Source organism: Schistocerca gregaria, chromosome 9, assembly GCF_023897955.1.
Source record: "Schistocerca gregaria isolate iqSchGreg1 chromosome 9, iqSchGreg1.2, whole genome shotgun sequence".
NCBI lineage: Eukaryota > Metazoa > Arthropoda > Insecta > Orthoptera > Acrididae > Schistocerca > Schistocerca gregaria.
Window position 1 is genome coordinate 90041947 of NC_064928.1, and position 26481 is coordinate 90068427.

Sequence of the window (26481 nt, forward strand, 5' to 3'; positions counted from 1 at the left end):
AGTACCAGAACCTAATGAAAACGCTAATGTTAGGAAATAAAATTTAGGAGTGTCAAGACGCCAACCTCCGCCCCCATCTACACTCCTGGAAATGGAAAAAAGAACACATTGACACCGGTGTGTCAGACCCACCATACTTGCTCCGAACACTGCGAGAGGGCTGTACAAGCGATGATCACACGCACGGCACTGCGGACACAACAGGAACCGCGATGTTGGCCGTCGAATGGCGCTAGCTGCGCAGCATTTGTGCACCGCCGCCGTCAGTGTCAGCCAGTTTGCCGTTGCATACGGAGCTCCATCGCAGTCTTTAACACTGGTAGAATGCCGCGACAGCGTGGACGTGAACCGTATGTGCAGTTGACGGACTTTGAGCGAGGGCGTATAGTGGGTATGCGGGAGGCCGGGTGGACGTACCGCCGAATTGCTCAACACGTGGGGCGTGAGATCTCCACAGTACATCGATGTTGTCGCCAGTGGTCGGCGGAAGGTGCACGTGCCCGTCGACCTGGGATCCTACGCAGTGCCGTAGGGGACCGCACCGCCACTTCCCAGCAAATTAGGGACATTGTTGCTCCTGGGGTATCGGCGAGGACCATTCGCAACCGTCTCCATGAAGCTGGGCTACGGTCCCGCACACCGTTAGGCCGTCTTCCGCTCACGCCCCACCATCGTGCAGCCCGCCTCCAGTGGTGTCGCGACAGGCGTGAATGGAGGGACGAATGGAGACGTGTCGTCTTCAGCGATGAGAGTCGGTTCTGCCTTGGTGCCAATGATGGTCGTATGCGTGTTTGGCGCCGTGCAGGTGAGCGCCACAATCAGGACTGCATACGACCGAGGCACACAGGGCCAACACCCGGCATCATGGTGTGGGGAGCGATCTCCTACACTGGCCGTACACCTCTGGTGATCGTCGAGGGGACACTGAATAGTGCACGGTACATCCAAACCGTCATCGAACCCATCGTTCTACCATTCCTAGACCGGCAAGGGAACTTGCTGTTCCAACAGGACAATGCACGTCCGCATGTATCCCGTGCCACCCAACGTGCTCTAGAAGGTGTAAGTCAACTACCCTGGCCAGCAAGATCTCCGGATCTGTCCCCCATTGAGCATGTTTGGGACTGGATGAAGCGTCGTCTCACGCGGTCTGCACGTCCAGCACGAACGCTGGTCCAACTGAGGCGCCAGGTGGAAATGGCATGGCAAGCCGTTCCACAGGACTACATCCAGCATCACTACGATCGTCTCCATAGGAGAATAGCAGCCTGCATTGCTGCGAAAGGTGGATATACACTGTACTAGTGCCGACATTGTGCATGCTCTGTTGCCTGTGGTTCTGTCAGTGTGATCATGTGATGTATCTGACCCCAGGAATGTGTCAATAAAGTTTCCCCTTCCTGGGACAATGAATTCACGGTGTTCTTATTTCAATTTCCAGGAGTGTATCAAAACAATACAAAACAGTGACGCTACTCATCACGCTGATCCAACAATACACAGATACGCCTCGCTAGTAATCAAAGTATGTTACCCGTTGCAGAAAACCTCATCGTAGTTATGTTACTAATTGAAATTTAATTATAACAAATTGTACCAAGAACAATGAGTTTTGGGAGGTTCAAATGGTTCAACTGGCTCTGAGCACTATGGGACTCAACTGCTGTGGTCATTAGTCCTCTAGAACTTAGAACTACTTGAACCTCACTAACCTAAGGACATCACACACATCCATGCCCGAGGCAGGATTCGAACCTGCGACCGTAGCAGTCGCACGGTTCCGGACTGCGCGCCTAGAACCACGAGACAACCGCGGCCGGCGAGTTTTGGGAGGACTTTCCGTGGGTCACTGCCTTAAAATAGCCTACTCTCATAAGACGCAGGTTACAATAATCCTTTTGCTACGAATATGATGTTTCTCATTATTTTATTGTAACGAATCACACAGTTAACAACGGGTTTTCCAGTGATTCTCAATTTGCTGGTGCTCAGAAATGCCATATATACAGGTAAGCTTGAAATGAATGCCAAAATGGCGCCTCACAACTCTGTACTGAAGGGCGTGCGTGTGGCGTAGGTGGCGTTGTGCCATCTCATTGGTCAACGCTCAGACGCACGCTCAGGATATCTGTCATGCCAGATATTGCTCTGCACGTTCGGAAAGACTCCCGAACGCGCTATTCGACGTTATGACGTCAGAAACTCGGCACGCTCAGCGCTCAAAGTTCGGATGCACGATCCGTGTGCCGACGGCTTTAGCCGCTATTTCTCAGTCGGGTGGCTCCTCAATCGGCCTCATAACGGCTGTGTGCACCCTGCCTGCCAACAGCGCTCAGCAGACCGCGACAGTCACCCGTCCAGGTGTTATCCAAGGCCGTCCGCTGTGGCCGAGCGGTTCTGGGCGCTTCAGTCTGGAACCGCCCTGCTGCTACGGTCGCAGGTTCGAATCCTGCCTCCGGTATCGATGTGTGTGTGTTGTCCTTAGGTTAGTTAGGTTTAAGTAGTTCTAAGTCTCAGGGACTGATGACCTCAGATGTTAAGTCCCGTAGTGCTTAGAGCCATTTGAACCTCGTTTTTGCTAGCCAAGCACTTCATTTTGGTGATCTGACGGGAACCGATGTAACTACTGAGGCAAGGCCGTTGGCAACGCGTCTACTAATTTTTCATAATCAATTCACCCTAAGATTTTTCCTTTCCTTGGTTCCGTATGACAACATAACTTAGTTGTTTGTCTATCCGACTGTTTAAAGCCCTTTTTCCCAGTAAAGGAAAACGTGTCGAGTTGAAATTTGTGCCGTACACTAAGGTCTACGGTCCCTTGGTGATGCAAAAAATTGAAGCTTCTAAGTCAATGTAATCAAAAGATACAGCCATTTACTTCACACATTTTGTGTGGTGTCACCGCGGTCGGACCCGCGTGTCGCCACTATCAGTGATTGCAGGCCGAGCGCCGCCACACGGCAGGTCTAGTCTAGAGAGACTCCCTAGCACTCGCCCCAGTTGTCCAGCCGACTTTGCTAGCGATGGTTCACTGTCTACATACGCTCTCATTTGCAGAGACGACAGTTTAGCATAGCCTTCAGCTACTTCATTTGCTACGACCTTGCAAGGCGCCATATTCAGTTACTATATCTTCTGAACAGATAATATTGTGAATCATGTAGCGTCAAGAGCGACGTTCACCATTAATGGATTAAAGTTAAGCATGAAACTAATTACGTCCGCTTCCTGAATTCTCATTCCTTGTCATGTTCCAGACCTCACGTCAGCTTAGCTCTTCCCTCATCACGCCAGCCTGCGTGAGCTAAAACGCGTGCATGTCGGCCTCCAGCTGTAACACGGAGTTGGCTCTTCTGACAACACTACATTTTGATACACGCCAACTCACGCATCAAAACCTACAGGGTACTGTAGCGTGTTAGGCGACGTGGACGGAACACTGGTCTCAATATACGGTCGCCAATTTTCCCGGCCCGTACATTCTGGGTGCACGATGCTGATGATTCGTTGTCACCGTACCATGGGGAGTCTGCATACTATCCCACAGATGACTGTCACAAAAGTTGAAGACACCAATGCGCGGAAAGGTGACTTCATCTGTGAGTAGGATGGGTGACACGAATCCAGGAATCGTGGTTGCATGGTGAAAAAGCCAGTGACAAAACTGCTCCTAATGTGGAAAGTCTGTCGCTAGTAACCCCTGCTCACGCTCTAAGTGACAGAAGTGCTAACAGTTGTCAAGGAGAATGTTCCACGCAGTCCACTTGCTTACCCTGTACTGGCGGCCCAACTGCCTGACACTGACACGGCGGTCGCCTTCCACAGTGTTAATCACATTTTCCTCCAAGTCTGGTGTCCGAACATTTCGGGCACGTCCTTCATGATTTCCTCCTACCTGAAACGACCCTGTCTCAGACAAACGGCGAAACACTGTTGCAAACATAGAACGTTATGGCTGTTGTCGGCGGGAATAGGTCTCCGGATACAACTTTACTCTCGCCGCCTGTCGCCATTTGCCTTTCCGTAAGTAAACACAATGTCGGCAAGTTCTCGATTCGAATATGGGCCACTGTGTACTACACAGTAGCACATCCATTACGAGGTGAGTCAGCGAGAGAAGTGGATCGGACAGAACATGAGCGATTACTATGGCACGAGGTGGCGCTATGCCATGACGTATGAGGAACAGTACCACCCTCTAGGAGGAAACCGTGTGTGCTGTAACTTTGGCTGCACGGCACAGCGCGTATTAGACCGCAGTCTCTACATCAAAGTATGATTGAATAAATGGTCCATGCTTTCCGGGCACAGGTTCTTTAGACCTTTTTCTACTCGTATCCTCTCAACGATCAATCCCTAGGGTTTGTACACGGTGGATAAATGCCACCCTGTAGAAATAAGTGATCATGGGATAGAAAAGCAACTGACAGAGGAAAGCCCACTGTATCTGACGGGATGCTAGTAATATTCTATACAGAATAATAATATTATCTGGGAACTCTTCCATTTGGTCCATGTTTGCATAGAAAAACAGTAATATCGGAGATTGAGTCCGCCTTGATGCAAAACACCTTGTTATTCGTCTGTTTCTTTATTATCCCAAACTATTTTCGGCGACAAATATCACCATCATCAGATGTTTTTTTTTTTAAATCTAAAACATGCAGAAAATAACATAGTTGCACAAACACACTAAACATTTTTAGAATTCGTCTTTTGAAATATAGTTTTCTATTGATACTTTTATACTACCTTATTTATTGTGTGTTACAGCAGGTTGTTAGTAAACAACAGCTGCTAACATGGTTGCAGACGACATTAAGTAAAAAGACGGCAACAGAAAAAATGAGCACAGAAAATATGTCGCAAATAGCACCAATAATTGCTTAAACGGGCGGTAACACAATGAATAAGGTAGTATGAAAGTATCAATAGAAAACTGTATTTCAAAAGACCAGTTGTAAAAATGTAATAATGTTTTATTGTGTTTGTACAGCCATGCCATTTTCTGCATGTTTTAGATTAAAAAAAACCCACTGATGATCGTGATATTTGTTGCCGAAACTAGTTTGGGATAATAAATAAACGAATAACAAGGTACAAAATTTTGAAAAACACAGCCCTCAGTCGCGAAAACAATTAATTTGTAACCTAGGTTGGTTTCGGTGTCACAAGCGTCACCTTCTTCGGGCAAAATTAAAACTAAATGTTACAGCATAACGTACCAAAAACTATGAAAGCTGCGGTCAACCTTAAGAATAACAAGGTGTTTTGTAGCCAGGCTGCCGGCCGCGGTGGTCTCGCGGTTCTAGGCGCTCAGTCCGGAACCGCGCGACTGCTACGGTCGCAGGTTCGAATCCTGCCTCTGGTATGGATGTGTGTGATGTCCTTAGGTTAGTTAGGTTTAAGTAGTTCTAAGTTCTAGGGGACTGATGACCTCAGCTGTTAAGTCCCATAGTGCTCAGAGCCATTTGAACCATTTTTTTGTAGCCAGGCGGACTCAATCTCTTATATTACTGTTATCTTACACAGAGTATGCAAAATAAATTGTTCCTCTTCCAGCAGCAGCGTACAGCATGTCACAGGAGGAGTGAAGCGTTCCTAGTTACTGGAAAGAACAACTCAGTTCTTTCCCGTTTTCAACAAGGGTGAGTGGTCCACGAAGTACCCTCCGCTACAAGTCGTAAGGAGTACACACGTAGATGTATGTGAACAGAAAATGAACACACCGCGAGCAGATGAAAGCGCTCCGGCTGCCCGTGTAGGAACTCGCGACGTTTACAAAGCGCCGCGTGAATCAGATCCAGCACGGCCTTTTCTTTATTACTACAGGCATGCGGCAGATGTTGGAGGGGACAATTAATCACACGACGCAACAGCGGAACGCCCTGTGACAGCCTCTCTTGTGTGGCGGGTGGATTCTGTCGGCAGGCGACAACGGTTGTAATGTCATCGGGCGAGCAAAACACCGCTTTAAACATGGCTTAATCATGACGCGTGAAATAAACGTAGAACCCGATTCATAGAATTAATGTTTCTACTTCTGCAACATTCGAGCGCAACACGAAAATTTCCGATTTAATCCGTAAGCCGCCATACGGTGCATTCCTTTGCTGTTACGCTCGCAAATGGAGTGAAGGAAAAATGACTATCTATATGCCTCTGTACGAGCCCTAATTTCACGTGTCTCCGCGACTGTAAAATCGTCCTGCAGGCAGCCCCGAATTCCGCTCCTTTAAATTTTCTCATTACTGCGTCGCGGAAAGAACGTCCTCTTCAAGGGATTCCCGTTTGGGTTCCCGAAACATCTCCCTAATCATCGGGTGCTGGTAGAAACTATTGGTAACCTATTTAGCATGAAACAAATGAATGATTTAACTAACACTATTGTCAATGGAGAGAAGTCTTACGAAGTAAGAGTGATTTCAGGTGTGCCGCAGGGGAGTGTCGTAGGACCGTTGCTATTCACAATATACATAAATGACCTGGTGGATGACATCGCAAGTTCACTGAGGCTTTTTGCACATGATGCTGTGGAGTATCGAGATGTTGTAACAATGGAAAATTGTACTGAAATACAGGAAGATCTGAAGCGAATTGACGCACGGTCCAGGGAATGGCAATTGAATCTCAATGTAGACAAGTGTAATGTGCTGCGAATACATAGAAAGATAGATCCCTTATCATTTAGCTACAAAATAGGTCAGCAACTGGAAGCAGTTAATTCCATAAATTATCTGGGACTACGCATTAGGAGTGATTTAAAATTGAATGATCATATAAAGTTGATCGTCGGTAAAGCAGATGCCAGACTGAGCTTCATTGGAAGAATCCTAAGGAATTTAAATCCGAAAACAAAGGAAGCAGGTTGCAGTACGCTTGTTCACCCACTGCTTGAATACTGCTCAGCAGTGTGGGATCCGTACCAGATAGGGTTGATAGAAGAGATAGAGAAGATCCAACGGAGAGCAGCGCGCTTCGTTACAGGATTATTTAGTAATCGCGAAAGCGTTACGGAGATGATAGAGAAACTCCAGTGGCAGACTCTGCAGGAGAGACGCTCAGTAGCTCGGTACGGGCTTTTGTTGAAGTTTCGAGAACATACCTTCACCGAAGAGTCAAGCAGTATATTGCTCCCTCCTACGTATATCTCACGAAGAGACCATGAGGATAAAACCAAAGAGATTAGAGCCCAGGCAGAGGCATACCGACAATCCATCTTTCCACGAACAATACGAGACAGGAATAGAAGGGAGAACCGATAGAGGTACTCAGGGTACCCTCCGCCACACACGGTCAGGTGGCTTGCGGAGTGTAGATATAGATGTAGTCAGGATGCCAAACACTCGAACAGTACTCAAGAACAGATCGCACTAGTGCTCCACATGCGGTCTACTCTATGGATAAGGTACTCTTCTGTAGAATTCTCCCAATAAGCTGAAGTCTACCATTCGTCGTCTCTACTATCGACCTTACGCGCTTGTTCCACTTCATACCGTTTTCCATCTTTACGCCTAGATATCTAATCAAGTAGCACGCTATCGATGCTGTATTCGAACATCACGGTATTGCTTTTCCTACTCATCCGCGTTAACTTACACTTTTTTTTTTACACTTAGAGCAAGCATTCATCATACCAAATAGAAACTCTTCCTCGTACACGTATAGCGTCATCAGGCAATAGCCTCCAACTTGAACAGTCCCCTGCTGACATGCAGGGTCCGTGGATTGATGAGGTTGTCTCCACAACCGTACACGTCCATCTGCTCGATACAATTTGAAACGAGACTCGTCCGACCCGGCAGCAGGTTTCCAACAGTATTCAAGGGCCCAGACGAGGCGTATTGCTTTGTCTCGTGCAGTCATTGAGGGAACGCGAGTGGGCCTTCGACAGCCCGTATCGATAATGTTTCGCTGAACGGTTCGCACGCTGAGAGTTGTTGATCGCCCAGCATTCAAATCTGCAGAAGCTTGCGGGAGGGTTGCGCTTCCGTCACGTTGAACGATTCTCTTCAGTCTTCGTTGATCCCGTTTCTGGCCGCAGCCAAGTAGGAGATTTGATGTTCTACAGCATTTCTTATATTCCCGGTACACTACTGAAATGGTCGTAAGGGAAAATAACCACTTGATCGCTACCTCGGAGTTGCTGTGCGCCGACACTTAAATATTGATAACCTGCTATTATAGCAGCAGTAACCGATGGAAAAACTGCACCAAACACTTGTTGTCTCATCTAGGAGTTGCTGACCGCACCGCCGTATTCTCCCTGTTTACATTCCTCTGTATTTGAATACGCATGCCTATACCAGTTTCTTTGGCGCCTCAGTGTATACCGCGGGAGGCAATCGCATGTTGTCGTTGTGAAGACGACCGAGAGGATCGTATGTTAAAGGACACCAACTGAGAAGTAGCGACTTCGGTCTCGGTAACTGAGGTAGTATTTGAATACGCATGGAAAATTGGGGTAAGTTCCTCTGGCACCAAACTGGCGACGTCATCGGTGCCTAGGCTTACACGCTACTTAATCTAAAACTAAGTGTGGCTAAGGACAACACACACACCTATCCCCGAGGGAGGACTCGTACCTCCGACTGGGAAGCCGAGCGAACCGTACGATGCGCCTAAGACCGCGCAGCTACTCCGCGCGGCGAATACGCATTTCTATACCAGTTTCTTTGGCACTTCAGTGTAAAAGTTTACCGAATAAAACTCACTCCTGACAGGGTGCGTAACTATATTTACATAAAATCAAAATGGTTCAAATGGCTCTGGGCACTATGAGACTTAACATCCGAGGTCACCGGTCACCTAGAACTTAGAACTACTTAAACCTAACTAACCTAAGGACATCACACACATCCATGCCTGAGGCAGGATTCGAACCTGCGACCATAGCGGTCGCGCGGTTCCAGACTGAAGCGCCTAGAAGCGCTCGGCCACTCCAGCCGACTCAAATATTACAGAAATTGAAGTATTTCTGTTAATTTCATACAAAACTCCCACAACTTTTCACAAGACGCGAAGGTAAAAAAAAAAACGTATACAAGTAGTGTGACACGAACCGTCACGCGATCCATTTTCGGACTCATGTCGCGCTGTCGCAGACACCACGCTCCAACTCGCTTGTTAGCAGCCTCGTTTGCTATACTTTCATCGTCGAAATATTAATCACATTTCATTATACAACAAATCCTAATATGGACGACACGTTTTCATGAATTTCAAATGGATCGTTGCCTTACAAAGGATTACTGTGGTCAGCATGACGGACTGTCACACCTATCGGCCCGGGTTCGATTCCCGGCTGGGTCGGAGATTTTCTCCGCTCGGGGACTGGGTGTTGTGTTGTCCTTATAATCATCATTTCTTCCCCATCGACATGCAAGTCGCCTAAGTGGTGTCAACTCGGAAGACTTGCACTAGGCGAATGGTCTACGCCAGGGCCGGCCAAACGCTGCACAGTGTGCAGACGTGCGGAAGTGATACACATGTGCGCATGTGTGCGACAGCGAGCGACAGCGACATCTGTTATTAGACGTGTGTCCTAAATGAATGGCGGCTGCTCTATTTCCCTGTTTATGTGGTACAAGCAAGAGCGCAACATACTCAGTCTCGTTTACCTCTGGTAACCGTAACCTTAACAGAGAAGTTCTGAGAAATGGCAGGTACTGTGAAAAAGCAAAGGACGGGAGATCTATGATCTCAGTCGTTTAAAAATGACTGGAAACTGCATTTCTTGTTTCTAGCCGTTGGTGAAAACTGACAGTGTTTGCTGTGCCGCCGAATAATAAGCGACCAGCGTAAGTTTTCAATTGAAAGACACTACAATACGCATCACAAAGACGAGTGTAGTGTACTAAGGAGTGAAGAACGGCAAGCAAAATTAAATGTCCTTAAGAAAATGGATGAGACACATCAACTCGATTATCATTTCTCATGACCAATGATAAACGTGTTTGGCTTTATTCCTTTCATAATTAAAAATTATTGTTTACTAACTGTGCATTATTGCCTCATTCTGCTCCATGTTACATTATTATCAGGAAATTTGGTCATTAAACCGATTGTTCCAATGTATACTTACATTTACGGTATTTTCTTTTTAATGTGTGAAGGGCTACGGTCAGCTGAAGTCGATAAAACGTAACATCCATCTAATTGTCGGTTATTATGCAGATTTCAGACGGAGCTGATGAAAGATGTAGCAATAATGGTACTGAAATAACAGGTGATCATCGAGAGGTCTGCGGTTATCACTCTGTTCAGAGGTCAGTGAGACAGAAATTATGTGGGTGTAACTGAGGGCACCTAGAATTAGTTATAGGAAACCTTGCATTAGTTTAATGTTATTTGAAATCATGAATAAGGTTCGTTGGAAGTCGCTAAGTGCTCTCTCTCTTAAATACTAGATCAAAAACATTACTCGTATTTAAGTGCTGTCAGTCAAGCTGCCTTAATAAAAACCCACGGTTGTTAACTGTATTACTTGTCTTACTGGGTCAAACTGTTAACATAAAAGTAGACGTCTCAATGAGTAGACTGTGACAGTATTTTAAATGTTTAATACACGGAATACCTTCCCATGGTTGGCTTGCAAGCTGTGGAAGGAGCACTAGAATGCGTCGGCACAGAGTATCCCAGCAAGTGGATAAAGCGACATCTGTGGGTAGAAACATGCACTACATGAACGCTGGCGGCTGCGGCGTGCACGCTGTGACCCGGAAGTTGCACATGTGCAGCAGCACCGCACGCGTGCACAACGTCTGGCCGGCCCTGGTCTACGCGATGGGATACTCTAGCCACAGGGCTTACTCTCATTACACGCTTGTCATAACGCGAAAATAAATAAATGCGAAAAAAATTTTAAGCACCATTCTGACGTTTCCCGTCACTTTATTACCACAAATCGTGCCAATAACGATTCGTTCTCGAGGGAGTCAAGGTGCTGGTAGTTAGAAACAGCATATCAGAGGTGCATTCAAGTTCTAAGGCCTCCGATTTTTTTTCTAATTAACTACTCACCCGAAATCGATGAAACTGGCGTTACTTCTCGACGTAATCGCCCTGCAGACGTACACATTTTTCACAACGCTGACGCCAAGATTCCATGGCAGCGGCGAAGGCTTCTTTAGGAGTCTCTTTTGACCACTGGAAAATCGCTGAGGCAATAGCAGCACGGCTGGTGAATGTGCGGCCACGAAGAGTGTCTTTCATTGCTGGAAAAAGCCAAAAGTCAGTAGGAGCCAGGTCAGGTGAGTAGGGAGCGTGAGGAATCACTTCAAAGTTACCACGAAGAAACTGTTGCGTAACGTTAGCTCGATGTGCGGGTGCGTTGTCTTGGTGAAACAGCACACGCGCAGCCCTTCCCGGACGTTTTTCTTGCAGTGCAGGAAGGAATTTGTTCTTCAAAACATTTTCGTAGGATGCACCTGTTACCGTAGTGCCCTTTGGAACGCAATGGGTAAGGATTACGCCCTCGCTGTCCCAGAACATGGGCACAATCATTTTTTCAGCACTGGCGGTTACCAGAAATTTTCTTGGTGTGCTTCCATTGAGCTGACTGGCGCTTCGTTTCTGGATTGAAAAATGGCATCCACGTCTCATCCATTGTCACAACCGACGAAAAGAAAGTCCCATTCGTGCTGTCGTTGCGCGTCAACATTGCTTGGCAACATGCCACACGGGCAGCGATGTGGTCATCCGTCAGCATTCGTGGCACCCACCTGGATGACACTTTCAGGTCGTCATGCAGGATTGTGTGCACAGAACACACCGAAATGCCGACTCTGGAGGCGATCTGTTCGACAGTCATTCGGCGATCCCCCAAAACAATTCTCTCCACTTTCTCGATCATGTCGTCAGACCGGCTTGTGGGAGCCCGAGGTTGTTTCGGTTTGTTGTCACACGATGTTCTGCCTTCATTAAACTGTCGCACCCACGAACGCACTTACGACACATCCATAACTCCATCACCACATGTCTCCTTCAACTGTCGATGAATTTCAATCGGTTTCACACCACGCAATTCCAGAAAACGAATGATTGCACGCTGTTCAAGTAAGGGAAACGTCGCCGTTTTAAGTATTTAAAACAGTTCTCATTCTCGCCGCTGGCGGTAAAATTCCATCTGCCGTACGGTGCTGCCATCTCTGGGACGTATTGACAATGAACGCGGCCTCATTTTAAAACATTGCGCATGTTTCTATCTCTTTCCAGTCCGGAGAAAAAAAAAAAATCGAAGCCCTTAGAACTTGAATGCACCTCGTATTTTAAGGTTAGCGTGTAGCACATGAAACCCATCGAATATGGGTTCTGTTGAATACGACAAATGCAGTTTGGCAGACTACTGTCTGCACGTGACGTAGTGAGAGCTCTCGTTTCCGATTGGTTGTCCTTCACGTGGCACTTTGCCGAAATGTCGCAGAACTTATTTTGCGTTTCACGCGACGAAACGGCTCCTCATCGAGACACAGCAGGAAGTGACGTGACAAAACGCGCGCAGCGCCACGTTAGCTAACTCGGCCAGTGTGCCGACGGTTCGACTGTTGCGGCGTGAGGCGGCGCGCACAGCCTGCGACCGGCCGCATCGCCAGTGAAGTCACATCGCGGCCGTGAAGGTCGCGCCGCCTTGGACAACCCTGGCCGGCTCCCGCGGCCTCATTCAGCGCGGAGCGGAGCTTCTGGCCGTCGGCAGCGGCGGAGGTGTCTCCCCAGGCCGCAGGCCAGCCGAGCATCTCGCAGCCGAGCGTGAGGAGACGCAGCCGAGTCCGCACCGGAAGGAATGTAGCGCGGCGTTTCCTGGCCGCCACCGTGTACTACACAACTGGCCATTAAAACTGCTACACCAAGAACAAATGCAGATGACAAACGGGTATTCATTGGAGAAATATATTATACTAGAACTGACATGTCATTACATATTCACGCAATTTGGGTGCATAGATCCTGAGAAATCAGTACCCATAACAACCACCTCTGGCCGTAATAACGGCCTTGATACGCCTGGGCATTGAGTCAAACAGATCTTGGATGGCGTGTACGGGTACAGCTGCCCATGCAGCTTCAACACGATACCACAGTTCATCAAGAGCAGTGACTGGCAACTTGTGACGAGCCAGTTGCTCGGCCACCATTGACCAGACGTTTTCAATTGGTGATAGATCTGGAGAATGTGCTGGCCAGGGCAGCGGTCGAACGTTTTCTGTATCCAGAAAGGCCCGTACAGGACTTGCAACATACGGTCGTGCATTATCCTGCTGAAATGTCGCGTTTCGCAGGGATCGAATGAAGGGTAGAACCATTGGTCGTAACAGATCTGAAATGTAACGTCCACTGTTCAAAGTGCCGTCATTGCAAACAATAGGTGACCGAGACGTGTAACCAATGGCACCCCATACCATCACACCGGGTGATACATCAGTATGACGGAGACGAATACAAGCTTCCAATGTGCGTTCAACGCGTTGTCGCCAAACACAGATGCGACCATCACGATGCTGTAAACAGAACCTGGATTCATCCGAAAAAATGACGTTTTGCCATTCGTGCATCCAGGTTCGTCGTTGAGTACACCTTCGCAGGCGGTCCTGTGTGTGATGCAGCGTCAAGGGTAACCGCAGCCACGGTCTCCGAGCTGATAGTCCGTGCTGCTGCAAACGTCGTCGAACTGTTCGTGCAGATGGTTGTTGTCTTGAAAACGTCCCCCTGTGTTGCCTCAGGGATCGAGACGTGACTGCCCGATCCGTTACAGCCGTGCGTATAAGATGCCTGTCATCTCGACTGCTAGTGATACGAGGCCGTTGCGGTCCAGCACGGCGTTCCGTATTACCCTCCTGAACCCACCGATTCCATATTCTGCTAACAGTCGGATATCGACAACGCGAGCAGCAATGTCGCGATACGATAAACCGGAATCGCGATAGGCTACAATGCGACCTTCATCAAAGTCGGAAACGTGACGGTACGCATTTCTCCTCATTGCACGAGGCATCACAACAACGTTTCAACAGGCAACGTCGGTCAACTGCTGTTTGTCTATGAGAAATCGGTTCGAAACTTTCCTCATGTCAGCACATTGTAGGTGTTGCCACCGTCTTCAACCTTGTGTGAATGCTCTGAAAAGCTAATCATTTGGATATCACACCATCTTCTTCCTGTCGGTTAAATTTAGCGTCTGTAGCACGTCATCTTCGAGGTGTAGCAATTTTAATGGCCAGTAGTGTATTTGTTCTGTGGATACTGTGCGCGGCAGGGTTGAGGTCCGCTATTCCGGGTTAAAGGAGGCTGTGTCCACAATACTCGCGAACGAACATTGATAAGCAAAGAGCTATAGATTTCGAAGGAAAACATTTCTGACCCAGAATGAGATTTTCACTTTTCAGCGGAGTGTGCGCTAATATGAAACTTCCTTAAATCTGTGTGCCGGACCGAGACTCGAACTCCGGACCTTTGCCTTTCGCAGGCAAGTGGTCGACCAACTGAGCTACCCAAGCACGACTCACACCCCGTCCTCACACCTTCAGTTCTGCCAGTATCTCGTCTCCTACCTTCCAGACTTTACAGAAGCTCTGCTACGAACCTTGCAGCACTAGCACTCTTGAAAGGAGTTTCTGTAAACTTTGCAAGGTAGAAGACGAGGTAGTGGCTGAAGTGAAGCTGTGATGACGGGGCGTGAGTCGTGCTTGGGTAGCTCAGCTGGTAGAGCATTGCCCGCGAAAGGCAAAGGTCCCGAGTTCGAGTCTCGGTCCGGCACACAGTTTTAATCTGCCAGGAAGTTTAATTTGTGATACAGCGTGTGCTAATGCTTTAAATAAAGGGTGAGGTTCGTAAAACCGACCCGTAACTAGGCCCACGAGAACGACTCGCCGCGGCGCATGTCGAGAAGGTAGGCCCGAACTCGCTCGCCCGCTCAACTCAGCACGAAAAATGCGTTTCTAAACCTGTTAACTCGCAGCTGGTCGTGTATGTACTAACGAGAATTGCATCTTCTACTGGAATCTATTAAGAAGTCTTACTGATTAACAGTACTCCAAGGAAATTTAATTTAGTCTCTTCAGCTTAACAGCCCACATTTCATACAAAAGGGGTGCCTTATGCAACTGATAATCATTTTAGCATGATTTTTATTTCATTGTACCCCAGTACAGCCATGAAAAATTATAAGTGCAAATGATAACTGAAACCCTCAGCTGCCGACAGGTGTTGTTGATATGCCTCGATGTGGACAGCTGAAAATGTGTGCCCCGATCGGGACTCGAACCCGAGATCTCCTGCTTACATGGCAGACGCTCTATCCATCTGAGCCACCGAGGGCAAAGATGAATAGCGCGACTGCAGGGACTTATCCCTTGCACGCTCCCCGCGAGACTCACATTTCCAACTGTCCACAATTCTACATATGTAATGCACCTTATAGACATTCGCCCATCCAATTATAAGTACGCCTATGGACGTGCAGGCAACGGCCTTGCAGCAGCGCCGGCCGGTGTGGCCGAACGGTTCTAGGCGCTTCAGTCTGGAACCGCGTGACCGCTACGGTCGAAGGTTCGAATCCTGCCTCGGGCATGGATGTGTGTGATGTCCTTAGTTAGGTTTAAGTAGTTCTAAGTTCTAGGGAACTGATGACCACAGGTGTTGGGTCCCATATTGCTCAGAGCCATTTGAACCTTGCAGCAGTGTATACACCGGTTCCCGTCAGATCACCGAAGTTAAGCGCTGTCGGGCGTGGTCGGCACTTGGATGGGTGACCATCCTGGCCGTCATGCGCTGTGGCCATTTTTCGGGGTGCACTCAGCCTCGTGATGCCAATTGAGGAGCTACTCGACCGATTAGCAGCGGCTCCGGTCACAGAAAACCAGCATAACGACTGGGAGAGCGGTGTGCTCAACACACGCCCCTCCTATCCGCATCATCATCTCAGGATGACTCGGCGGTCGGATGGTCCCGATAGGCCACTTGTGGCCTGGAGACGGAGTGCTATGCACTTGCGATCATTGTAGGACTAGATTCCATAATAGCGGATTACAGTAGAAGATGCAGTTCTCGTTTCTACGTACACACCTAGTTACAAGTTAACAGGTGTAGAAACGTAGTTTGTCTGCTGAGCTGATCGACGCTCCTCTTCTGTCAAGTTTGAATAAAAGTCCTCCAGCATTCCAAAATACACGTCACTGTTCACTGTCGTCTCAAAAAATACGGGCACCATAACGTGTGTGACGGAAATAGCACACCAAACACTAAGCTTCTTGTCACATAAATGTATCTCGAATGGATTTTCTGTCGACCAGTACCGCTCGTTTTTTTGGAATTTAAGTACCCAGACATGTGAAACCACGCCTCGTCGCTCATGATGAGCCTTACTTAGTCCAGACACCACTGGCAACATTGCTCAACAGCCACGAACAGAAATGCACTCTCTTCTGCTGCAGGTCAGGCTCCATCATTTCTTGCACAACACTTATCCAGCACGGTTGTAACTTCAGACCTCTTAAAACACGACTGCAGCTTCTCTCAGTCGCATTAACCTCCTGGTTGACTTACGGGGACAGCTTGCAATTACTTTCTGCACCTGCCTCTTTAACTCAGCTATCCGGACAGGCGGTGCTCTGTTTCTGGGAGTATTTTCAACCGATCCTCTGCGCCGCCATTTTTTCATCAACTCGTGTAGGGTGCTTTTTGCTGGCACAGAATGACCTGGTAATTTCTCCTGAAATGAGTTCGTTATTTTCACAATGAATGAACGCTTTAAGAATGACAATACACCCGGATACCGAATATACACTCCTGGAAATGGAAAAAAGAACACATTGACACCGGTGTGTCAGACCCACCATACTTGCTCCGGACACTGCGAGAGGGCTGTACAAGCAATGATCACACGCACGGCACAGCGGACACATCAGGAACCGCGGTGTTGGCCGTCGAATGGCGCTAGCTGCGCAGCATTTGTGCACCGCCGCCGTCAGTGTCAGCCAGTTTGCCGTTGCATACGGAGCTCCATCGCAGTCTTTAACACTGGTAGCATGCCGCGACAGCGTGGACGTGAACCGTATGTGCAGTTGACGGACTTTGAGCGAGGGCGTATAGTGGGCATGCGGGAGGCCGGGTGGACGTACCGCCGAATTGCTCAACACGTGGGGCGTGAGGTCTCCACAGTACATCGATGTTGTCACCAGTGGTCGGCGGAAGGTGCACGTGCCCGTCGACCTGGGACCGGACCGCAGCGACGCACGGATGCACGCCAAGACCGTAGGGTCCTACGCAGTGCCGTAGGGGACCGCACCGCCACTTCCCAGCAAATTAGGGACACTGTTGCTCCTGGGGTATCGGCGAGGACCATTCGCAACCGTCTCCATGAAGCTGGGCTACGGTCCCGCACACCGTTAGGCCGTCTTCCGCTCACGCCCCAACATCGTGCAGCCCGCCTCCAGTGGTGTCGCGACAGGCGTGAATGGAGGGACGAATGGAGACGTGTCGTCTTCAGCGATGAGAGTCGCTTCTGCCTTGGTGCCAATGATGGTCGTATGCGTGTTTGGCGCCGTGCAGGTGAGCGCCGCAATCAGGACTGCATACGACCGAGGCACACAGGGCCAACACCCGGCATCATGGTGTGGGGAGCGATCTCCTACACTGGCCGTACACCTCTGGTGATCGTCGAGGGGACACTGAATAGTGCACGGTACATCCAAACCGTCATCGAACCCATGGTTCTACCATTCCTAGACCGGCAAGGGAACTAGCTGTTCCAACAGGACAATGCACGTCCGCAAATATCCCGTGCCAGCCAACGTGCTCTAGAAGGTGTAAGTCAACTACCCTGGCCAGCAAGATCTCCGGATCTGTCCCCCATTGAGCATGTTTGGGACTGGATGAAGCGTCGTCTCACGCGGTCTGCACGTCCAGCACGAACGCTGGTCCAACTGAGGCGCCAGGTGGAAATGGCATGGCAAGCCGTTCCACAGGACTACATCCAGCATCTCTACGGTCGTCTCCATTGGAGAATAGCAGCCTGCATTGCTGCGAAAGGTGGATATACACTGTACTAGTGGCGACATTGTGCATACTCTGTTGCCTGTGTCTATGTGCCTGTGGTTCCGGAAGTGTCGGTACATCAGAGTAAATGGTTAGTTCGTGCGTGACTCTTTGGACGGCGTTTCTCGTTGTCCGTTGTTGTTGATGCGCGCGCACGCACTGGTCCAGTGCAGATGCGTACGACGGGCCGGTTCTACGTGCCGCCCCCTGTTATTATGCGTCTACAACTACATCTATGCGAGCCACTGTGAAGCACATCGCAGAGGGTACGTCCCTCTGTACCAATTATTAGGGCTTTTTGTCCTTCAATCGACGTATAGAGCGCGGGAAAAAAGATTGTTTGAATGGCTTTGTGCGTGCTGTAATTGATCTAATCGTGTCCTCATAACCCCTATATGAGCGATACTGGGGGACGGGGGAAGGGGGGGGGGGGGGGGGTTGTTACAGTATCTATCTTCCAAGAGTCGTCATTTAAGACGGTTTGTGAAAGTATATCTTCAATGGGCTTCCAGTACGGTTCTTTCACTATTTCTGCGATACTCTCCCTCTGACGGTTCGTGCTGCGCTTCTCTGTACAAGGTGATCGGAAATTCCCGTTACAGACTTCTAGGACATGTAGAGGGGAGTGAGTACATCGTATTTTGAATAGAAGCCACTATCCGCAAACGTCATCCAACTAGACTACAGAGCGTCAAAGTTATACGCGCGGGCATCAGTAAATGTACGTATACACGATGTGATTCCGTCATGATGTTACAGACTTTCTAGGATGATGGAGAACGATAAATGTATTTTGAAGTAAGGATCCCTGTACCGGAATCGAACGAGTCGAAAGTTATAAACGAAAACCGTTCTGATACCCCTGAATGTTGAATACATGTATCGGTTCTTGTGTTGCGAAGAGTGTAGGGCTGGTAACTTTAAGTGGTGGTAGTGTGGACGAAAACGAGAAAACATGCCCAATAAACGTCGGCTCCAAATTGCTTGCCCGAGGAGTTATGAAAATTCGCTCATCTTCACTACTGTGAAACACACTCCTCTACTGAGCAAGTGTTCATAGCTGTTAAGGTACGCACTTTAGAGACCACGTTTATTGGACATGTTTTCTCGTTTCTGTCGACACTACCACCACTGAAAGTTACCAGCCCTACACTCTTCGCAACACAAGGACCGGTACATGATTCAAGCCGGCTGGAGTGGCCGTGCGGTTCTAGGCTCTACAGTCTGAGCCGAGCGACCGCTGCGGTCGCAGATTCGAATCCTGCCTCGGGCATGGATGTGTGTGATGTCCTTAGGTTAGTTAGGTTTAATTAGTTCTAAGTTCTAGGCGACTGATGACCTCAGAAGTTAAGTGCTCAGAGCCATTTGAACCACTGAACATGATTCAACTGTCAGAGGTATCAGAACGGTTTTCGTTCATAACTTTCGACTCGTTCGTTTCCGGTATAGGGATTCTTACTTCAAATTAATATATTTATCGTTCTCCATCATCCTAGAAAGTCTGTAACATCATCACGGAATCATCCCGAGTATACGTACATTTACAGACGCCCGCGACTACAACTTTGAAGCTCTGTACTTTCCTTGGATGACGTTTCCGGACATGGGTTCCTATTCAAAATACGATGTACTTACTCCTCTCTACAAGTCCTCGAAATCTGTAACGGGAATTTCCCACCACTTTGTATATGTCCAATATCTCCTTCTAGTCCTATTCGGTATGGGTCCTAAACACTTGAGCAATATCCTAAGATGGAAAGTATGGTGTCATGCATCGATACCACCCCACTGGCGTTCCACAGTTGCTAATGGAATGGCAAGTTTCCGTCCAACGTCTACAGCGATCGTGTGTGATCTGGAGGACCAATTGATGCACGCCCGTTGCGCCACATCGCCAGGAACGCGGTACCATGGGGACCGACAGCAGAGACCTGCCTGCTCGCGCTTGGAGCCCGTTCGTTTCGGGACACTGCGCACCTAGTCTTTGCTCTAACTCCATCGTTGTGATGACTGTTCTCTACTGGGGCATCACCTGTAATAAAACTTTATACTTTTGGAGAAATACAAGTTAGCGTGTTCGCTACTCGTTTCTGCTGCTGCTCCTGTCCAGCTTCACTACAGCGACAGTTGTTGCACCTATCCTTATCGTTGTGCACAAAACCATACACAACAGATAGCACATGTGATTTGTAAGCAATCTCCTTTGCAGACTGATTGCATAGTCCCAATAGTCTGCCATAAACCGAAGTCTACCACTTGCTTCACACACATCAGAGCCTGTGTGATCACTCCATTACGTTTCCCTAGAAATTGTTTAACTCAGGTATTTGTTTACAGATTCCACCTGCGGCTCACTAACATTATACTCGCAGGATACTATATTTTTTGTTTTGTTGTGTCAAGTGCAAAATTTCACATATTCGAACACTTAAAGTAAGTTGCCAATCACTGAACCACTTTCAAATCTTATCAGGGTCTGACTGAAAATACGAGGGCTATCCACGAAGTACATTACGTTTTGGAATTAAAAATAAATAAAGTATTGCAATTTTTTTTTATTATATACAGATGAAAGCCACACTTAAATACTACTTTTCTACACAGTTGCCATTTAAATTAAGGCACTTATCGTAGCGATGGACGAGCTTGGAAATTCCTTCGTCTTAAGATTCGGCCGCCTGCGCCTTCAACCACGTGGGTAATCAGTAATCCGGTAGAAATACGACTTCTGTGGATTTCCTGGAATGAGGCACTACAATAAACTCTCAAAGGTATTGCCAAACTCTGCACAACCTCAGAAGAGCAATAGAAAACAAGCGCAGGGGAAAGTTGGGCTCAAAGATCTTGCCGATTCACGACAACGCCCGGGCCCACACGGCAAATGCCACTCGTGAAGTTCTCGAATCTTTTAAGTGGGAGTTGTTTCCTCATCCGCCGTACAGTACCGACCTGGCACCGAGCGACTTCCGTTCCCAGCAATGAAGAAGTGGCTGGCTATGAAGCTTTTTGAAGACGACGCACAGCTTCAAGAAGAGGTAACCACGTGGTTGAAGGCGCAGGCGGCCGAATTTTACGACGAAGGGATTTCCAAGCTCGTCCATCGCTACGATAAGTGCCTTAATTTAAATGGCAACTACGTAGAAAAGTAGTATTTAAGTGTGGCTTTCATCTATATAAAATTTTAAAAAAAATTCCAATACTTTATTTATTTTTAATCCCAAAACGTAATGTAGTTTGTGGATAGCCCTTGTGTTTGTACAGTTTCGTTAACACTGTACTTCACTCTAGATAAGTGCTTCATCTTCGAAAAGTCTGAGCTTATTATTAATATTGCCCGCAAGATCATTAACATGTAACATGTAGAGCAAAGGACCCAGCGCATTTCCTTAGGGTACACCCGCATTTACACCTGTCGACGACTCTCCATCCAATATGACATGCATATTCCCTACCAATAAACCCTCAGTCCAGTCAGATATTCCGTCTGATTTCCCATATGATCGTACTTTTGTTAGTAAGCTTAGGTGTGCTAATTAGTCAAATGATTTTCGGAAATCGAGAAATACTGCATCCACCAGGCTGCCTCGATCCGTGGCTTTCACGATGTAATGTGAGAAAAGTACGAGTTGGGTTTTTCATGACCTGTGTTTTCGAAATCTATGCTGGTTGACATAACATTCTACAAAAAGGCGATGTCAGGGATACTGGAATGTAGTATTATTGATCATTTCTGGTACCCTTCTTGTAGATTGTGGACAGGTGTGATCTGCGTGTTCTTCCAATTATTGGGCACAGTATTTTATTGCAGAAATCTGCGATGTGTTACAGTTGAGAGAGGGGCTAACTCAGCCGCGACTCGATATAGAATCCGATATTTATGTCCAGGATTTCCTTCAATGTTAATGATTTTAGCTGTTTCTCAACGCCACTGACTCGGGAAATACTCCTGGGTTTCTCTTTGTAAGGGACCATTTGAAAGCAGAGTTAACATTTCTGCTTGCGCTTTGCTTCTTTCAGCTTCAGTTCGTATCTCATTTGCTAGGGATTGCACGCTCACTTTGTTGCCACTGACGGCCTTTAAATATGACGAGAATTTAAAAGATCTTTTGACAGTATTCTCCTACGGTAGTCATTCACGGCTTCAGGTATTGCTCTCTTTTGACTGCTGAACGTGGTTCATTCGCATCTCTCTAACTACAGTCCTATGCTTTCTCTTACACCTATTATCAAGTAGACTGTTTCTTTAGGGGTTTCTTTACCATGGAGGATCTTTCTCATTATGAACTATCTCACTGGGTACATACCTATCCAGTGCGTGCTCAACTATTTTTTTAAACTTGAGCCTGTCCTGATATATAGGTTTCAGGTTCCTCATTAAGCTATGACACTATTCTCTGTCTGGTTTGCTGATCATATAAATTTTTCTGCTTCTTTTAGTTGTCCTTAGTGTTTTGGTATTCATTGTAGCTAAACTGTCTCCTGGTCACTGTTCCCAGTTTCGATGTGAGCTTCTTTGAAGAGGTTAGGTCTGCGTTGCCACTAGATGTAACATACATCCATTATGAATGAGGTTCTGTACTACCTGTTCTAGGTAGTTTTCAGTGAAGGCATTTAGTAACGTTAAACAGGATGTCTTTTCACGCCCACCACTAACAAAACTGTACCTATCCCAACTGATTGTTGAATGAAGTCTTCTGCAATGATTACACTATCGTTACAGATGTACAAGCGTAATGTTTCACTTACGTCAGGGGGAGAATCTGGTGGCCGACAGAAGGATCCTTTTATAATTTTTTGTCTACTCTTGATACAGAGTTTTGTGCAAACAATCTCACATGGAGCTTCAATTTCTATCCTGGTGGATCTGAGTTTCTTGTCTATCATGACACATATACTACCTGCACTTCCCGTTTCGCTATCATTTCGGTATACGTATAAATTTTTTCCCAAAGACCTCATTACTGTCAACTTCACTAACATTATGCGAGCTACAGCCCTTTTTAGGAGCGCTTCAAACCCTGCCAGTTTGTTGCGAGTACTTCGGCAGGATTTTGATACTCTCATCTGCAGGAAGCATTTCTTTGGATCTTATCACCGTTATCTGGAACTGACAGAGAGTTGCCTAATCTAACACACATAGTTAGCTACTTGGTTAGCTGACTCTAATGTGTTGTGCACACCTGGCCCATTTAGAGGGACCGTACAATTCTCAATCCTAAGGCGCAAGTCACATCCTAGCTTTTCACAGAACCCTCGGAGTCTCTGGTTCAAGCCTTCCAATTCGACTAAGAACCAAGGGGCCAAGGTCTGTTCCAGGGACAATGCTGTAGATTGTGGGCTTCGCTGAAACTCCGTGTGCAAGACTGGCATTCGCAACCCCCTCTGCTGCTCGCTGGAATGATCCATGGATGACCTTGGAGCCTAGACGAGAGGCTTCGTTTGTTCCACGTGCACTACAATCTGTAGCTGATTGCACCCCGTTCCCTCACTTGGTGCCGGAACAGCCTCTTCAACCTCCTCAATAAGGCCTACAGGCTTACGCAACGAATGTATCTCATGTGCCTCCCCATCACTGCTGTCATTTCCCTAAGTTGTACCATTATCAGGCGTACGTTTGAGGCGCCGACGATTAATTGACCCCCTACCCTTCTGTATTTGCCTCCTCTTGACACGGAACAAAGCAGGTTTCCACAAAACGGGCGAAGTGAGTCCCACTGGCTCAGTTTCAGTTTCAGTGAAAGACAGCACCTCGAGCCTATTTGTTAGAGGGATCGGTACAACACCCAGAGTCCCTCCTTGGGCCATGCCTACCCTGTACATGACGCTTGAGCCACGCCGCTCACAGTCCACGGGTAATGATGACGCTTATATTTCGGGCAGGAGAGGCAGTGTGCACTGTAGAGGCTAAGTTAGTACTTGAGATATCTTTGGCACTCAGGGTAGCTTTGCCAACACACCTATTCCCAGCAGCTTCCAATCGCTTGACAATCGTCAGGCCGATTTCCAGCGGCTACCTGCTCGTCCCCTGCCTGAGCACAGCTAACACAGTGGGACTGCATTATGCCTTGTACAGTATTTTACAGTCAAATTGAATGGAACCATCGGTCGCCATAATTGTGTGTGCTGGGTAACAGATAACTGCGTGTTACGGAAGAGAGAGCTGTCAAAGGAGCTGCAGGGTCATTTATTTTGAAGCAACAGTGACGGGGGCATTTGTAGACTTGGAGAAAGCTTTTGACATTGTTGACTGTAATACGCTCTTTCAAATTCTGAAGGTGGCAGGGGTAAAATAGAGGGACCGAAAGGCTATTTACAATTTGTACAGAAACCAGATGGCAGTTATAAGAGTCGAGGGACATGAAAGGGAAGCAGTGGTTGGGAAGGGAGTGAGACAGGGTTGTAGTCTCTCCCCGATGCTATTCAATCTGTATATTGAGCAAGCAGTGAAGGAAACAAAAGAAAAATTCGGAGTAGGTATTAAAATCCATGGAGAAGAAATAAAAACTTTGAGCTTCGCCGATGACATTGTAATTCTGTCAGAGACAGCAAGGGACTTGGAAGAGCAGTTGAATGGAATGGATAGTGTCTTGGAAGGAGGGTATAAGATGAACATCAACAAAAGCAAAACGAGGATAATGGAATGTAGTCGAATTAAGTCGAGTGATGCTGAGGGAATTAGATTAGCAAATGAGACACTTAAAGTTGTAAAGAAATTTTGCTATTTGGTGAGCAAAATAACTGATGATGGTCGAAGTAGAGAGGACATAAAATGTAGACTACCAATGGCAAGGAAAGCGTTTCGGAGGAAGAGAAATTTGTTAACATCGAGTATAGATTTAAGTGTCAGGAAGTCGTTTCTGAAAGTATTTGTATGGAGTGTAGCCATGAATGGAAGTGAAACATGGACGATAAATAATTTGGACAAGGAGAGAATAGAAGCTTTTGAAATATAGTGCTAGAGAAGAATGCTGAAGATTAGATGGGTAGATCACATAACTAATGAGAAAGTACTGAATAGGATTGGGGAGAAGAGAAGTTTGTGGTACAACTTGACCAGAAGAAGGGATCGGTTGGTAGGACATGTTCTGAGGCATCAAGGGATCACCAATTTACTATTGGAGGGCAGTGTGGACGGTAAAAATCGTAGAGGGAGACCAAGAGATGAATACACCAAGCAGATTCAGAAGGATGTAGGTTGCAGTAGGTACTGGGAGATGAAGCTTGCACAGGATAGAGTAGCATGGAGAGCTGCAACAAACCAGTCTCAGGACTGAAGACCACAACAACAACAGTGACGGGTGTAAAGTACCTTTACCACGTTGCAGGAACCAATTGAACCCTGTGCTCACGAACTTTACCTAGGTGGTTCTTCTGCGTTTTTTTTTTTTTCTTTTTTTGCCCGCCAACAAGACGGTGCAGCCTCGGGTTACTATCGTGACGTGAGGCAATTCCTGGATGGAGCATTTTTTGAGAGGTGGATAGGCCGACGAGGAAGTGTTGAGTTTCCACCCACCCCCCCCCCCCCCCCCCCCCAATCTAACGCCGTTGGGTTTCTTTGTAAGGGGAACTCTTGGTTCTCACCGTCTATGCCGCAAAGCCACGTAAGCTGCATGGCATGAGAGAGGCGATGTGGGTGCCTGTTAATGCATTCCAGTGTCAACCACAACCCACATGTGGGTCGATCTGTTCCGCAGCGTTGCAGACACTGTGCTGCTGCCGATCCAGGACATTTTGAACATCTTCAACAGCAAACAACATCTGTAATTGTTGTGACCATCATCACTAATCTTTTCTCTTATCTCTTTCATAAGCAAAATGACCTCATTTTACATGAGGCATCTGAAGAACTGATTCAAAAATTGGCAACGAAGTTTGCCACATCAGAACATGTAGTGGACATTAGGCCAATGCTCCAGCAAAGCCAAATGTCAAAAAGACTCTTAAAGTTGTCGTTACAGTAAAACAGTTGTGTGTCAGCGCAAGACGCTTGCCGCGTACACAGTACCTTGATACGCTACGTCAGATATCCGCTAGGCTGCCGTGTTTGATGCTTACCTGCAACATAGAAAAGAATTCCAGCTCATTAGCAAGAAAACACGTTTAAACGCAATGTTCTATAAGTAAAAATGAAGAAATCGAAAAACAAATGATTGTCGGAAGGAATGACTCAGCATACAGAAAAGTCAAAACAACTTTCGGTTAAATTAAGAACAATGGTGGTAACATTAAGAGTGCAATGCGAATTCAACAATTAAATGCAGAGGAGAGAGCGGACATGTGGGAACATTACACTGAAGGCCTCTATACGGGGGAGGATTTGTCTGATGATGTGATGGAAGAACCAACAATAGTCGATAGGGAAGAAATGGGGATCCATTATCAGAATCAGAATTTAAGAGAGCTTTGGAGAAGTTAAAATCAAATAAGGCGGAACGGATAAACAACACTGCA

At 47.3% G+C, this 26481-nt stretch overlaps 2 non-coding genes across 2 annotated transcripts; one reads left to right on the top strand and one right to left on the bottom strand.

Annotated features, from left to right (window-relative positions):
- The first annotated feature begins 14678 nt into the window (after positions 1-14678).
- Trnas-cga (transfer RNA serine (anticodon CGA)) lies at positions 14679-14752 on the top strand. The gene has a single exon. It is a non-coding gene; the product is annotated as a tRNA-Ser (tRNA).
- A 486-nt stretch (positions 14753-15238) lies between these two features.
- Trnat-ugu (transfer RNA threonine (anticodon UGU)) lies at positions 15239-15313 on the bottom strand. The gene has a single exon. It is a non-coding gene; the product is annotated as a tRNA-Thr (tRNA).
- Between the last annotated feature and the right edge of the window lie 11168 nt (positions 15314-26481).